We start from the raw sequence: 15750 nt of genomic DNA, 5'->3' as shown, positions 1-15750 counted from the left end.
TATCATATTAAAATACTCTACATCAGAAATAGTTGTAAAAATATATTTGTTTTCTTTTTCACTTGGTTATAAAGTATGTTATACTTGATAAGAAATGATATTCTTGTTTTAATTCTGTCTGGGTACCCTTCCCATGATGTTTTTCATTATGAGATATTGAGTAAATTATGTGAATTGAACAGTATATACAAGCAGACTAGTCTTCTTGTCTAGATTAGATACTTCACATGAAAACTTTGTTTGCCTTTGCTTGGGTAAAGGATTAAAACAAGAATATGATTTCTTGTCAAGTATAATGTACTTTGTAACTTTTTTTAAAAAGAAAAAAAACTATAATGATCATTAATTCAGCATATTTTAACATGGCGATACACCACTTCTTGTATATGGCATTTGCATTGATTTAACCTTGGTATCTTCCTGGGTCTATCTGCATCAGTGAGACCTCAATGAAGATTGAAACCATTCTGAGCATTCATCCTTTCCATAAAGTTTTTGCATTATGAGATACTGAGGCAATTTATGTCATCAGCCTCTATTTATAAGCAGACTAGTCATGAAGATATTTCACATGCAAACTTTTTGCTTACACTTGGGTAAGGGATTAAAACAAGAATATCATTTCTTACCAAGTATAGTATACTTGTCATTGCATTCACAAAACCAGGAAAACATCTAACATGATGTTTTCCTGGATGTAACTAGATGTTTTAAAAAAATTTCTGACTGGCTGTCTTTATAAGATATTAGAGAAAATGTTAAATGCTGTACTTCTCTGTATTTAGAAAGCAGTGATATCTCCAACAACACAATTCGGCTTTTGTAGACACCATTTGATCCATTTGGAAACACTTATAAGAGACACAATCCTGAAACATGAACATCTAGTTTGTTTTCTTTAACATGGAAAAAAAGCTTATGACAGGGTCTGGAGATAAAGCAATTAAAAGATGCATAATCTAGATTTCAGGGGCATCTTCCTGTTTTCATTAAAAACTTTTTCTCTAGTCAAGTCTAAGAAGTGCATTACCTCATCTATATCACCAAGAAAAGCATGTTTTCCAAGGCTCTGTCTTGGTGTGACACTGTTTGCCATCAAAGTAAACTCAGTTGCTGAACAGCTTCCTTCTTCAGTAGGCAATGCTGTATATGTTGATTTCACATTTTACTCTCTTTCTTATATAAAGGTCATTGAAAGGCAACTTTGACAAGCAATCGATTGTGTCTCTTTATGGGTTCTTACTAATAGGTTCAGGATTTTGGCAGAAAATGTATATGTATACTTCTCCTGAAAGTGCACTCCCTTCACCCAGACCTAGTGCATGCATAAAAGAAAACTGCTACCAAAAATGTATGATTTACATTGACTGATTTATTTTAAGGCCATTTCCTCTCCTGTGTGATTCACATTCAGTGTTTTATGATGTCTACAATTATTGTATCAGTTTAGGTCTCTTAATTTTGATGTTCGATTTTGCTGGAATCTAACCCAACCACATTGGAATCGAAGGAAATGAGATTGCAGATATGCATACTAGATCAGCTTGTTCTTTCTCCATGTACTGTTTGTCAGTCTCCTAAATAGACTACAGGCAGTAATGAAAGTGGAGTTAATTAATCAGTAGCAATCATCTAATTAAAATCATCCTGGCAAGAAGCACTGACATAAAAATTGCCTGAGATTAATCCTGAAATACATCATAGGCAGTCTTGTTTACATTGAAACAGAAGAGAGGAAGCTATACCTGCTAGGTATAACTTCCTCTTCCTAGCCAGGTATAAATCACAGTCATCTTACTTATTCTTATCTATTGAGGATTGATGGCCAGACTATTTATGAAGAATGTAACACTTATCTTACCATATGTCATGCTCTGGCAGAATGCCAACACTTCACTTGCAAGAAGAATGCAGTTTTACTAATCATGTTGAACCGTATATGCTCAGGCAGATCTTGTCATATTTGGACAAATTGCACGAAGTTTTTAACTTTTTTCAAAGAATTAATTTATATGTATAGATTTGTTCATAAAGTAAGTTTATATGTGTGATTCACATTCACAAGTGACTTAATTTTAAGATTTAAGTAACTTAATGGGTGCACCTTTTGGGACAACTCGTATAGCAGAGTATATAAGTTCTTTTTGCTATACCTTGTGGTATTCATTTGGTCTAGCTACTCACTGATGAAGCCTCAATAAAGGCTGAAACTGCTCTGGGTAGTGACCTCTCACCATAATGTAATAACAACATACATTTCCTAGGAAATGTGTTTTTACATTATGGAAAATACCAAGAATAGTGATCAGAACTTTCCCCACCTTTGCAACGAGTTGCCCGTGTTTGTACTACGTTCTAGGACTACTTGCATTTAGCTCATGCTAGTATTCACCGATACTGTTATAGTTTTTTATACTATATTCAGCATGAAACTCTGATTCCAATCTTTGAGTTTCTTATTCGGTTTTAAAACAATGTGGGATCTAATATCCCCTTAATTTAATTAATGTTTATATTGCCGAAATGAAGCCTGTTGGCTCTTTATATTTAAGTAACTTTCAAATAATGTTTTTAATGGTTCCAAAAGTTGTTCCTTTCCTGCTTTTAAGAATTCTGCATGTATTTGATCAATACCAGGTGCTTTTCTAGTTTTAAGTTTATCTATGCTGTGTCCTATTATTTCTTTGGTAAAGATATTTGTTTCCTTTTCCATTTCAGTGGCTGGAATAATAATATCCTGAGAGCTGCTTTTATTATGTAAATCTCTAAAGTATTCTTCCCATCTGGCCATTCTTTTTGTTTTACTTTCAATTAGTTGACCCTCTTTGTTTTTGATCATTAGCATTTTTGTTGTCCGTGTCTTACTAATTTGGTCTATTTTGTTTATATAATCCATGGAGGTTATTTTCTTTTGATAGCTTCTCTGCCATTTTGCATTTTTCTTCTAACCAGTTATTCTTGTTTCTTTTAACTAGTTTTCTAATTTCTCTGTTTAATCTATTATATTCACTTCTGTTACTGTTTTAATTTTATGCTTTTCCTTTGATCGCTTAATATTTTTACTTCATTTGAGATCCAATTCTTTTTATTTTCTCTTTCTGTGTAACCTATTGTATTTTCTGCTGATTTTAATAGTATTTCCTTTAATTTGCACCAATGTTCTTCGATATTTATATTCTGTTTCGGTAGTTCCTTCAGGTTTTTATCTAGTTCTAGTTGATATTTTCTTAGAATATTGTTGTTTTGTAGTTTTTTTACATTCAGTCTACTTTTAACTCTAAAAGTGCTTTTAGATTTTAACTTTATTCTTAGGTTTGCTAATAGTAGCTTATGGTCTGATCCACAGTCTCCAGCGAAGGATCTGCAATTTAGTATACTTGATTTCCATCTTTGGTTTCGAATAATATAGTCTATATTTTCTTGGTTTGTCTGTCTGTTGATATCCATGTCCATTTTCTTTGGGGGTTTTGGTTGTTTAAAGAGAGTGTTGGTTATTGTTAGTCTATTATTTGAGCAGAAGTTTAGCAGTCTTTCACCACGTTCATTGCTTTCTCCAGGTATCCCAGTCTTTGCCTACTTTTGCATTTAAGTCCCCCATTACAATTAGGAGATCTTGACTTGATCTTTACTGTACTGCTTTTTGCAAATCTGTATATAACTCCTCAATGTCTTCTTCTGATGATGCTGAAGTTGGAGTATACTTCAATAATAGTCAGTGATCCAATTGATGTTTTAAATCTTGCTTTAATTATCCTAGGTGAGATAGGATTGTAAGACAATAGAGAGTTTCGAGCCTTTGGTTTTAACATAAGTGCTATTCCCTTTTGATGTTTGTTGTCCTCCCTGCCCGAAGTTAAGATTTTGTACTGTCCATGGTAAAATTCTCCTTTTCCAGTCTATCAGGTTTCACAGAGTCCAATCACTTCCCATCAGTAGTTGTCTAATTCATGAGTAGTATTTCCAATGCTCCTTCTTGGTGAAGAGTTCTTACATTCCATGTTCCTGTGCTTGTTATGTTTTTCCTGTCTACTAGGTGATGTTTTGTTCCAATAGCATATTTTTCGCCTTCACTATCTTGGTTCCCTAATAATGGGTGCGACCCTTGTTTGACTAGGTGACGGTCAAGCCAGGCATCTTTAGGTTGGTTAGAGTTCATTCGGTTTCAATGGTTAGGTTTTGTCAAGTGTCAACCACCACTCTTGACCTGAATTCAGTCGCTCCTAGCATGGAGTATAGATGCTGTTTGCAGCCAATTCACCGAATACAGTCGCTGCTTGAATCACCATATCTGGCTACCCTCACTTAGTTTAGCCCACAGTTTATTTGGGTGTGGCCACTACCAGTTTACAGTAGCTTCTTGGAGTTGGGTCTCTCCATAAGTGAGAGTTGGGTGTCCAGTGAGAACCAATCCATCTGAACCACAATTACATGTGACCATCCAAGTGGAGAGGTACTATCTCTCCTCGACACACGATATACCCGACAATGGTAGACTTGAGCAGAAGTTTCTAAGTTGCATATCCGAGCATGCACTGTATCAAAAAGAATGTTATTGAATGTTACTAGGCATTCAGCTGTTTGGGGAGTCAGGAGGAAAACTGTAGAATTTCTAGGTCTTAAATATAGGAAGACTGGACAGAAATTTGAAAAAAGGTTAGAAATAGACAGAGAGAAGAGGTTTTTTTTTTAAATTTTTTTTTTTTATTAATCCACATAGGATTTAATTCAGTGGAAACTCAAAATAACTTTATTGTTTTCCAGTTCATATAGAAATGGGCACAGTAAAGTTTGTTTTATTTAGGATTTTCAATCTGATAAATGATTTCTAACTGTGGATATGATTTTAGTTATTTCTTCAGAAGCTTTCATATAAAAGACAGTTAATTACCAGTTAAGAAGACAGAGTTGTTCTGATGTGTTAAAACTGTTGATAAGGTTTTTAAGGAGAATGTTGAGACTTTCATACAGAAAGCTAATTCATTCTAAAGTGATGATATAGTTTTTAGTAGTGTATTCAATGGCAATTGCTGTTACTTTCATATAGAAAGTGTGGTTATAGAAATAGGGGTTGAACTGAAAAACAAAACCTTTTTGGTCTACAGGCAATTATTCTGCAGTGAAATGATGTATTTTTTTGTAAATATATTTCTATCCTACTAAAACCATTCTTATTTAGGTTCTAGGATATATAATATGTCTTTGAGGATTTAATCTAGAGTAAGCAAAATTTTATCTTATTCATTCTTATTATTATTATTTTTTTTTTTTCGCTCTGTAAAAAGTTTCACTCTCAGAAAATAATGCTCTGTCTGTAATAAAAAAAAAATGCGTGTCTGTGTGTGTGTGTGTGTGTGTGTGTGTGTGTGTGTGTGTGTGTGTGTGTGTGTGTGTGTGTGTGTGTGTATATTATTAATCCATGACAAAACACACACACACTGCTTGTATCATCACTATTATAAATAAAACTTTTCTTTTATTTTCATTTTGTATTTCAATAAATTTAAAGTATCAGTATTCTTTTTTCTTATAATAAATAAATACTATTTTTGTGTTACATTTTTTTTCATTATCATAATTCTTAAATTCCTGAATAGTGAATGAATAAATAAATAAATAATACATAAATATAAATTTATATAAATATATATAAGTTTAAATATTGGGTTGGCAAATAAGTTAGTTCGGTTTTTTCAGAGTGGAATGAAACACATTTTATTTAATATATATAATACATACTAGTCAGTTATATATTGACCCTCTTTATCAATGACCTCTTGCCATCTGTCCACTAACTTCATTATGCTGCATTCATAAAACTCCTGAGGTTTACTGGCGAAAAAAAAACTGATCCAGGTGTCTTTTGACAGCCTCCTCATTAGCAAAGGTTTTCCTGTTCAGAGAATTCTGCAGTGATCGGAATAAGTGGTAATCGGAAGGTGCCAGGTCCGATGAATACGGTGGATGCGGCAAAACATCCCAGCTAAGACATAACAATTTACTCCGGGTTGTTAACGATGTGTGGGGATCTGGCGTTGTCGTGGTGAAAGACAACTCCTTTCTGATTTGCCAATTCAGGACGTTTTGTGCTAATTGCATGGGACAGTCGCGTTAACTGTGAGCAGTAGACAGTTGAATCAGTTGTTCTGCCTGATGGTAACACTTTGTAGTGGACAATACCTTCATAATCCCACCACACTCAGAGAGCATGATCTTCTTTGGGTGCAATCCCGCTTTTGAGGTTGTTTACGGCGGTTCACTCTTGTGCCCTCATGATCTTTTACGTACCGTGTTATCGTACACGACCCATTTTTCATCTCCCATAATCATCCGCTACAAAAATGGTTCACTCTTGTGCCCTCGTGATCTTTTACGTATCATGTTATTGTACACGACCCATTTTTCATCCCCCGTAATCATCCGCTACAAAAATGGGTCATTCTCGCATATCCATCTTTGATTCACGTCGCAGTGAATCACAGATGGATATGCGAGCTGTCATACTGGCTTCAGTCAATTCATGCGGCACCCAAACATTGAGTTTTGAAACATATCTCAGCTTGTGCAAATGGTTTTCAAAGCTTGTATGGGATATGTTCAGTACTGCAGCAATCTCCCGCACTGTTTGTGACGGATTTTTGTTGACGATATCCTTCACAACACTCGAATCAACCTCGGTCGGGCGACCGCCATTGATTCGCCAGTTGCTTGACGAATCACTGATGTCAAAATCTCCAGAACGGAATTTGGCAAACCACTTTTGGTATACATGTTCTGTTAAGGCACCATCCCCATATACGCTGCTTATTTTTTTATGGGCCTCCGCAGCTCGTTTGCCTTTTTGTGAAATAAAAAAGCAAAATTTGCCGGTAACGTACGTTATTTCCTTCCATTTCTAAAACTATGTTACACACATGCAACTGAAGTAGGCCGAACAAAAATTCACTGAAAAGTTATGTGAAATGTCGCCTTTCAACTGTGCAACAATAGCGACAGGTGAAGTGGCGTAAACTTGTACTAACGCATAAACCGAACGAACTTATTTGCCAACCCAATATATTCTCATTATTATTAAGAGAGACCTCTAGAGAGTCAGGGACTTATCGAGAGAGGCCATATACTACATGCACCAACTATCATACTTATGATTGGATTCATTCACACTGCTTGCACTCACAGCATCCAATGGCAATCCATTCCAATCATGCACCACCATATGAGAAAAAAATCTGGCACTAACCTCCCTTCTTAGCAGCATTCATTCTTAGCTTCCAAGGATGCACTCTTGTCCTTTCCTCACCACCACCATAAAGTGAAAAATTTCATCAATTGACATCCTTGTATGCCCCTTTCAGAAGTTTGTAACTCTCAATCATATTACCTCTCTTTCTCTTGTTCGCTAGTGTCTGCAGTCTACAAATTCTCAATCTGTCTTCATAATCAGTATTCCACAATCCTGATATCATTTTTAACACTCTCCTTAGCACTCTCTCCAATATATCAGAATACAATGGAAACCAGGAGACCAGACCTGTGCACAATAGTCCAAGTGAGGTCTTATCAAGGCCTTGTAAAGAAACAAAATGACATCCTTATCTTTACATGTGAACGTTTTTCTCAGCATTTTGTGATTATCTTTCGAGTTGTATTTGCAATCTTTGCCACATGGCCCCTGAACTTCAGCTTCTTATCTACTAACACTCCAAGATCCCTAGTTCATCAGTTTCATCAAGCATAATCCCACTAATATAATACGACATTGGATATCTAATCATGCCGAAGTGAATGACTTTACATTTACTGACATTGAACTCGCATCCATTTTCCCATGCCCACAATCCCAGCCTATTCAAATCATTCTGCAAGTACTGTATATCAGCAATATTCTGATTACCCTATCTATCTATCTTTGCATCATCATCAAATAGCTATATATCACTTGTCAAATCCTTCCCAATATCATTAATGTATAGATTGAATAACAGTGGACCAAGCACTGATCCTTGAGGTACACCACTGGTTACCTTAAATCTTGCAGATTCACATGCACCATATACCACTTTTTGATGTTTGTTAGTCAGCCATCCTCTTATCCACACTAATATTCTATAATCCAAATACATATTCTCCAATTTATGCAACAGTCTATCATGCTGTATTCTGTCAATAGCCTTAGCAAAATCCAAAAGTGTCTTGCTGTATCCATTCCCCTTGTCTAGTTCATTGGTAGCATTGTTATAGAATGTGAGCAAGTTGCTAAATCATGACGTTCCCGTAAACCCATGTTTCTCATTGCAAAGTAGAGATTCACTGTCAACCCATTTCTGAATGCGAGTCCTAATTACCAATATACCAGTTTTTCCAAAATCTTCACCACCACTCCTGAGATACTGATTGGCCGATAGTTGGATATATTGGTTCTTTGCACCATCCTTGTGCAATGGAATTACCATACATACTTTCCATTCTTGCTGAATTCTTCCCTGTTGTGAGACTTATGTTAAACAACCTGGTCAAATGAATAGCAAGTTCAGCTGAACACTCTTTTATATGCTGAATATATAAATTGAATTCTTATTCAGTTTGTGCAACAGCTCTAATACCTCGTCCTCATACACCTGAGTTTCTTCATCGAGTGAAGAGGTAGCAATGAGCTCAATGTTGCATACACCAGATTGATAGCTTTTTACAAAATGGGCACTCATCAGTTGAACAGCCTCTTCTGCATCTGCTGCTCTCACACCATCTGCATTTCAAAGAGTTATTCTTTCATATTCATTCTTTCTTTTACTTTCAGCATATCGATAGAATTCTTGTGGGTTATCTTTAGCACACAGAGCCAGTTTCTTTTCAAACTCAGACTTAGCTTTCTGTACAACAGTTGTGACTATTCTAGGCCTGTTGCTTATGATTTTCATATAATAATGCACATCATCCTTATGCACATGGTATCTTCCACATCATCCTTTTCTTACGAATCTCTTGTTTAATAAGATTACACATCCATTTGATTCCTATCCTATTTATTCTTGGAACTCTTGGGACACACTCTGATATGGCATCATGTAAGTATTGTTTAAATGCTTCCCATGCACCGTCAATATTCTTCCCATCCATCAACTGATCCCATTCCATTGAACTCAGTATACTCTTCAGTTGGTCATAATGTCCTGCTTTGTAGTTCACCATGTAACCTTTTCTGAATGGAACATTCATAAACTTAGTCACTTCCCAAATGAGTACCACATGATCACTGTTACCAACTGCAAGCAGAATAGTTACACTTTTAACTGAAATGCCCTTTGACACTATGATCAAATCTAACACTCTTTGACCTTGAGTTCCTTCTGCCACATGATGCTTGAGGAAGTTGTCAATCAACAGCTCAATAAATGTATTTTCATTCTTCTCATGAGATACTACTGCTACCCAATCAATATTTGGATAATTAAAATCTTCCATTATGATTACTCTTTTCGTGCTCATCTCGTCTATTTGGTGATGCATTTTTTCATCGCTAGCAACTGATCCATCAGGTCTGTAACAACAGCTCACTATGTAATTGATCTTGTTAATTCTGCCTCACACCAGATTGCTTCAAACTCACTGCCACATGAAATACTGTTAGTAGTAGTACTAATCATAGGTCTCAACTTTAACTGGATTCAGGTCATCTGATATCATTAGTGCACCGCCCCCCCTGCTCTGCTATCCTTCCTAAAATTAGTATACCCTTTGCACTCAATACCAGTTAGTATGTCTGATTCTGATAGCCAGGTCTCACTAACCTACAATCTCATGTCCCAACATATTGACTAAGGTAACAAACTCTACCCCTTTGTTTCTGATACTCCTAGCATTCATGTACAGTCATAATAATCTTGCATGTCCTTTCATATACTCTTTTGTCTGCATTCTGCATGACAAAGTTGGACAACTTGCAGATATCTATTCTACTCTAGTGCCTTACACATGTAGACATCTTTGCACACATTTGATGGGTCTGAACTGGACGAACACAAAGTCAAAATCATTCTCTCCTCAGCATTTCCATGACAAAGTCCATTCCCGTCATTAACAGTTATATAACATTGTCACTCTTACATTTACATTCTCACCATTCCTCCCTTTATAATTGAGTTTCTCCGACTCTCTTGTGTTAGGTCTCATACCAGTTATTAGTTTTTATAGACTCTAATAAATTTAGTTTAATCCTTTATCCAAGTGTAAGCAAACAAAGTTTGCGCCTGAAGTATCTTCAGGACTGAGGTAACTCGTAAAGGTGGACCAAACTCTCATCACTCCTTATCTTAGTATCTCCCATAATGCAAAGCACATCTCCTTGCAGACATGTATAATGCCAGCAAGGAGATAATCAATATATAAATATATTTATTAATTTATCTATGTTTGCTTGTAATATTTAATTTTATCATCAACAATCCTATACAATTCTCTTATTTTGTATAAAAATAATAAAAATTCGTCTTGTAGCACTTAGGATGGCAAAGGACGCTAGCAGCACTGTTTACCACAGTGTCATATTGCTATGCTTGCAAGAATATGCATGCCATAGTAGGATGCGAGCTATTAGTGTAATGCAGCACTGTCCGTCGCACAGTTCCACTGTTGTTTATATGCAGTTTGCACCAGTAGTAGAGTGTTTGTAGTGCTTATCGTGTTTACTCCGTCTCTTTAAATATTTGGGCATTACAGTTAAAGGCATAACATTTGTTATAGTTTTTATTTTAGTACATTATTGGGGTTATGATAATGGATTTTATTTTTAAGTAATTTTGAATTATACTAAACTGTATAATTTTATTGATAATAAACAATATTTTTTCATGAAACAAAACAAGAAGAATATATTTTATTTTTAAGTAATTTTGAATTATACCAAACTGTATAATTTTATCGATAAAACCAATATTTTTTCATGTTTAATTTTTTTTAAAATTTTTACCATAATTTTGATATTTTATCCAAACACACGTATGCACTGTACTTACAGTGTGTATGTATATTTCGAAAGTTGCAGCACTCCCATGATTTCAAGCCATGAGCTGCCACTGTGTGTGGATGATTCAGAAGAAGAGAAATGAAGTTTTGGAGATGATGGATCTAAATTGGAACTAATAAAGAACATATGAAATAGAAAAATATATATGAATCATATTGTAAGGCAGTGTTTCCCAAACTGTCGTTCTTTATCTTATCATGTTGCTCACACCTGTTGTTCATACCTGGCCTAATTGATATGTTCATATTCTTCCGAATATCTCCATTTATAACAGTATTGCATTGTCATAAATGACACATTTAATGTATGTAAAATATAAAATATTTCCATTTTGGATTTTATGGGGGCCATGGTGAATTAACATTCACTACAGGGGGTCCGCGACATCAAAAAGGTTGGGAAACACTGTTGTAAGAAATGAAAGTCTTCAAAAAAGATTTATTAGAGGGCAAGAGAATGGACGACAATGACACACATGGTTAAAAAAAAATTATGAACATCCATGTTAGCTAACCTTCTGGATGGAGATGGCACTTGATAGGACAGATGTGTTATTCACTCTTTTGCTTATGTTAATTTGCAAAACCTTATCTACAAGTATTGCTAAAACAACTAAACCTAAAATAGATTCAAAAGTACAGCAGGTTTCACTGCAGTACCACAAAGATATATAACCAAATACACACATGCTAGCAGTTGATCCATAATTATTTACATACAGTAATTTGATTATTCTTCAGAATGGTTTCTTTTATTGTTGATTTTTCTGCTGTTTTTCAGATTATCATGTCTGCCAAATTTAGTATTCAAAGAGGGCTGTCAAATAGTATTAGTTTTGTAAAATATACATGTTAATGGCTTCATCTAGCTATCGAGTGCTTCTTCATGTGTCAAATAGGATAAAACTCTGACTACCAGGTACTAATGTTCCACCTAAAGCAGGCAGTTTGTTTCCTTTAGGTGACAAATTGCCTCCTGAATTGTAAGTTTGTGAATCTGTGGGATGAATTTGAAAGGAAGTTGGAATGGTTTAAAGTTGATGGATTGCATTTGAATGTGTGTTTTGTGTTGGGCATTTAGAAAAGCTATTGTTTGCAGAGAAGACAGAATCAAGTCAGTGTAGCTAATGATCAAAGGATTCTTGCAAGGCCGTATAGCACAGTAAGAGGGGTTGTATGGCAGGAAAAAGATGGATAAGAGGTTGAAGATGTGATTGCAGCAGGACAAGATGATGGAATGCATAAAATTGAGAAAAATTAAACACAGAAACTAAAACTTATGTGAAATTATTAGTTGTAAAATTTTTGCTTACTTTTCCTCGGTACATTAAAAATGAAACACAATATAAATCATCCCCTGTTATTTGATCCAAGTTAATAAAGTCAACAAATTGATAATATTTCCAGTTGGGATGAAGAATTCAAGGAAAAAAAACTAATTTTTCATGCTCATCTGCCTAGATTGTCTTCTCAAGATTCATAAACCAGGTATTCTATTCAGATCAGTCTACTACTATAAGACCAGTAGTAGACTGTTGGCTGTTTCACATATAAAGTTTCTAAATACTCATCTACTTTATTATCTTCATTTACTGTAAAATCCACTTCTCACATTAAAAATTCTAGATTTTAAAACAAACGTTTGTAACCATTTGGAACTGTCAGTTTGATATACTATTTATTTTCACAGCAGACATTCCTTTGGCAGATACTATTAATTTACTTAAACAAGGTTTTCCTCCTGACATCATCAAACTGTTTGACTTTGTAATCCACTCTGATTATTTTAATGTACAAGACAAATTATACCAACAAGTTGAATGAACAGCTGGGTATTCCTATCTCTCCTATCCTTGCAAATTACTACATGGAGCATTTTGCATATCATCTCCTTAAAGAGGTTTCTCCACAACTAAAAGTATGGTATGGATATGTAGATGATATATTTGCAATATGTAAAGATTCATCATGAGATTTAAAACTATTCATTTCAGAATAAATGATTCATCCAAGAATCCAGGGTTCTATAGAAGGAAAGGCGTCAGGGGGTGGAGCCCCCTAGTCAATATACATAAGTAAGAATTTGTAAATATCTTTATATAATAAAATATTTTTTTCTAAAAATCGTCTCATAAATTTGGGGTGCATCTTATCATCCGAAAAATACGGTATATTTGATTGTCATTGTATTCTGTACATCCCTTGATTGTAATGTTGATTATTAATGTTATTAGTGGATTCAAGAATTGGTAAGAAAAATAGAAACTGATAGAAAATTAGAAACTGTTGAAATAGATTTTTAAAGTAAATTAGAAGTGGTGGTAATGACAGATCACATTAAAATTTGGATATTAGAAAAGAATTTGTCAGTGTGTATTAAGATTATATAAGCAGAACTGAGGTGGTAGTCGTTTAAACAAAATGGAAGAAGAAATAATTGGCAGAACAGGTACTTGAAACATAATAAAGGAAAATGGATAAGTAGGAAACAAGGTTTTGATTGATTGAAATACAATTTTATTAATACAGACCAGTTTACAATAAAACTTATATTAAAACCTACCATTTTCTCCAGCAAACTGTCTGGCTTTTTCAAGGCATTTACGAAGATATGAAAACTAGTAAATGCAAATTGAAAGGAACATAAATAACGTTGTAAACCAACTAGTAGCTATGGTTACACGTTTCGCGTGACAGAGAGGACTTATTGTTCTTATTCATTATCACGCATGCGTGTTTGTTGTAGACGTGTAATGCGATTACTGGCTAGCTGTAGTTCAGATTGATTGAGAGAGAGAGGATCAAGTTTTTCCATGAACTGTTTAGAATTACACCCTGATTTCTGTTGAGGTTTCCGCCGGTTATTGACACTATTGTGGCTTCCTTAAATAAACGATGCCTGTAGTCGTCATCGAGATATGGCATGGAGCTGTTTTGCCAATCTATCGTGTGGTTAGACGTACAGAAATGATGTGCTAAGCCGGAAGAGATGCTTCTGTTGTGGTTTACATCACCAACATGTTCTTTTTGTCTAATTTCTAAACTTCGTGAAGTTTGTCCGATGTATGCAAGACCACAGGAACAGGGAATGTAATATACTCCTGGATATTTGTAGAATGGCACTTTATCTTTTGGGGATCCTAAAACTTGTCTGATGTTGGTGGTTGGTTTGAAGACCACTCTGATGTTATGGACTCTTAGTATTCTTGCTATTTGATAAGAAATTGACTTGATGAAAGGTATCACTACAGTAGAAATGTGCTGACAGTGGGATTCTTCTTGTCTGGGGTTGTCATTGTATAGATATTTTTTGATGATGTTTTGAGGATATCCAGATTGCACCAACAGACATGCTAGCCAGTCTAGATGTTGTATCCCTTTTCACCAATGTACCAGTAGAAGAGGTAATAAACATCATCCAAGATCTCTTTCTTCTGGACATCACACAGATGTTTAGACACTGCCTTCAATCTAATTTCTTCAAGGTTAACAACGCCATATACCAACAATTAGAAGGCCTAGCAATGGGAAGCCCACTATCACCATCTTGTGCAGACCTTTTCATGGAAAAACTTGAAAAAGAAATTCTCTCTGCAATCTCTCCGAAACCATCTACATCGTGGAGATATGTGGATGATATATTCATTATATGGCAAGACAGCTTAGACAACCTTAAATCGTTTGTGGATAAAATCAACTCAATACATAGCAAGATAAAATTCACTCTGGAAGTAGAAAACAACAACCAACTGCATTTTTTAGATATTTTGATAAAAAAACAACCTAACAGTGTCAAATTATCCATTTACAGAAAGCCCACAGATACTGGAAGATATCTTCATTATACTTCAAACCATCACAAGACACACAAACTGAGCATTATCCACATGTTGAAACATAGAGCCAAAAAGTTTATATCAGAAGAGGAGGATACATAGACTGAACTCTCACTAATAGCCAACACGTTATCACAAAATGGATATCCTCAAAACATCATCAAAAAAAAATATCTATATAATGACAACCCCAGACAAGAAGAATCCCACTGTCATCACATTTCTACCATAGTGATACCTTTCATCAAGTCAATTTCTTATCAAATAGCAAGAATACTAAGAGCCCATAACATCAGAGTGGTCTTCAAACCAACCACCAATATCAGACAAGTTTTAGGATCCCCAAAAGATAAAGTGCCGTTCTACAAATATCCAGGAGTATATTACATTCCCTGTTCCTGTGGTCTTGCATACATCGGACAAACTTCATGAAGTTTAGAAATTAGACAAAAAGAACATGTTGGTGATGTAAACCACAACAGAAGCATCTCTTCCGGCTTAGCACATCATTTCTGTATGTCTAACCACACGATAGATTGGCAAAACAGCTCCATGCCATATCTCGATGACGACTACAGGCATCGTTTATTTAAGGAAGCCACAATAGTGTCAATAACCGGCGGAAACCTCAACAGAAATCAGGGTGTAATTCTAAACAGTTCATGGAAAAACTTGATCCTCTCTCTCAATCAATCTGAACTACAGCTAGCCAGTAATCACATTACACGTCTACAACAAACACGCATGCGTGATAATGAATAAGAACAATAAGTCCTCTCTGTCACGCGAAACGTGTAACCATAGCTACTAGTTGGTTTACAACGTTATTTATGTTCCTTTCAATTTGCATTTACTAGTTTTCATATCTCCGTAAACGCCTTGAAAAAGCCAGACA

At 35.1% G+C, this 15750-nt stretch overlaps 1 protein-coding gene across 1 annotated transcript in view; it reads left to right on the top strand.

Annotated features, from left to right (window-relative positions):
- LOC150095391 (protein DENND6B) overlaps nucleotides 1-15750 on the top strand; it is a 480236-nt gene that overhangs the window by 125578 nt on the left and 338908 nt on the right. The gene's annotated exons all lie outside the window — the stretch shown is intronic.

Source organism: Typopeltis vanoorti, chromosome 20 (genome assembly GCF_054136105.1).
Source record: "Typopeltis vanoorti isolate ZY-2024b chromosome 20, IOZ_Tvanoo_1.0, whole genome shotgun sequence".
In the NCBI taxonomy this organism is placed as follows: Eukaryota; Metazoa; Arthropoda; class Arachnida; order Uropygi; family Thelyphonidae; genus Typopeltis; species Typopeltis vanoorti.
Note: the sequence above shows the minus strand (reverse complement) of the source record. Positions and strands in the feature narration are given on the sequence as shown.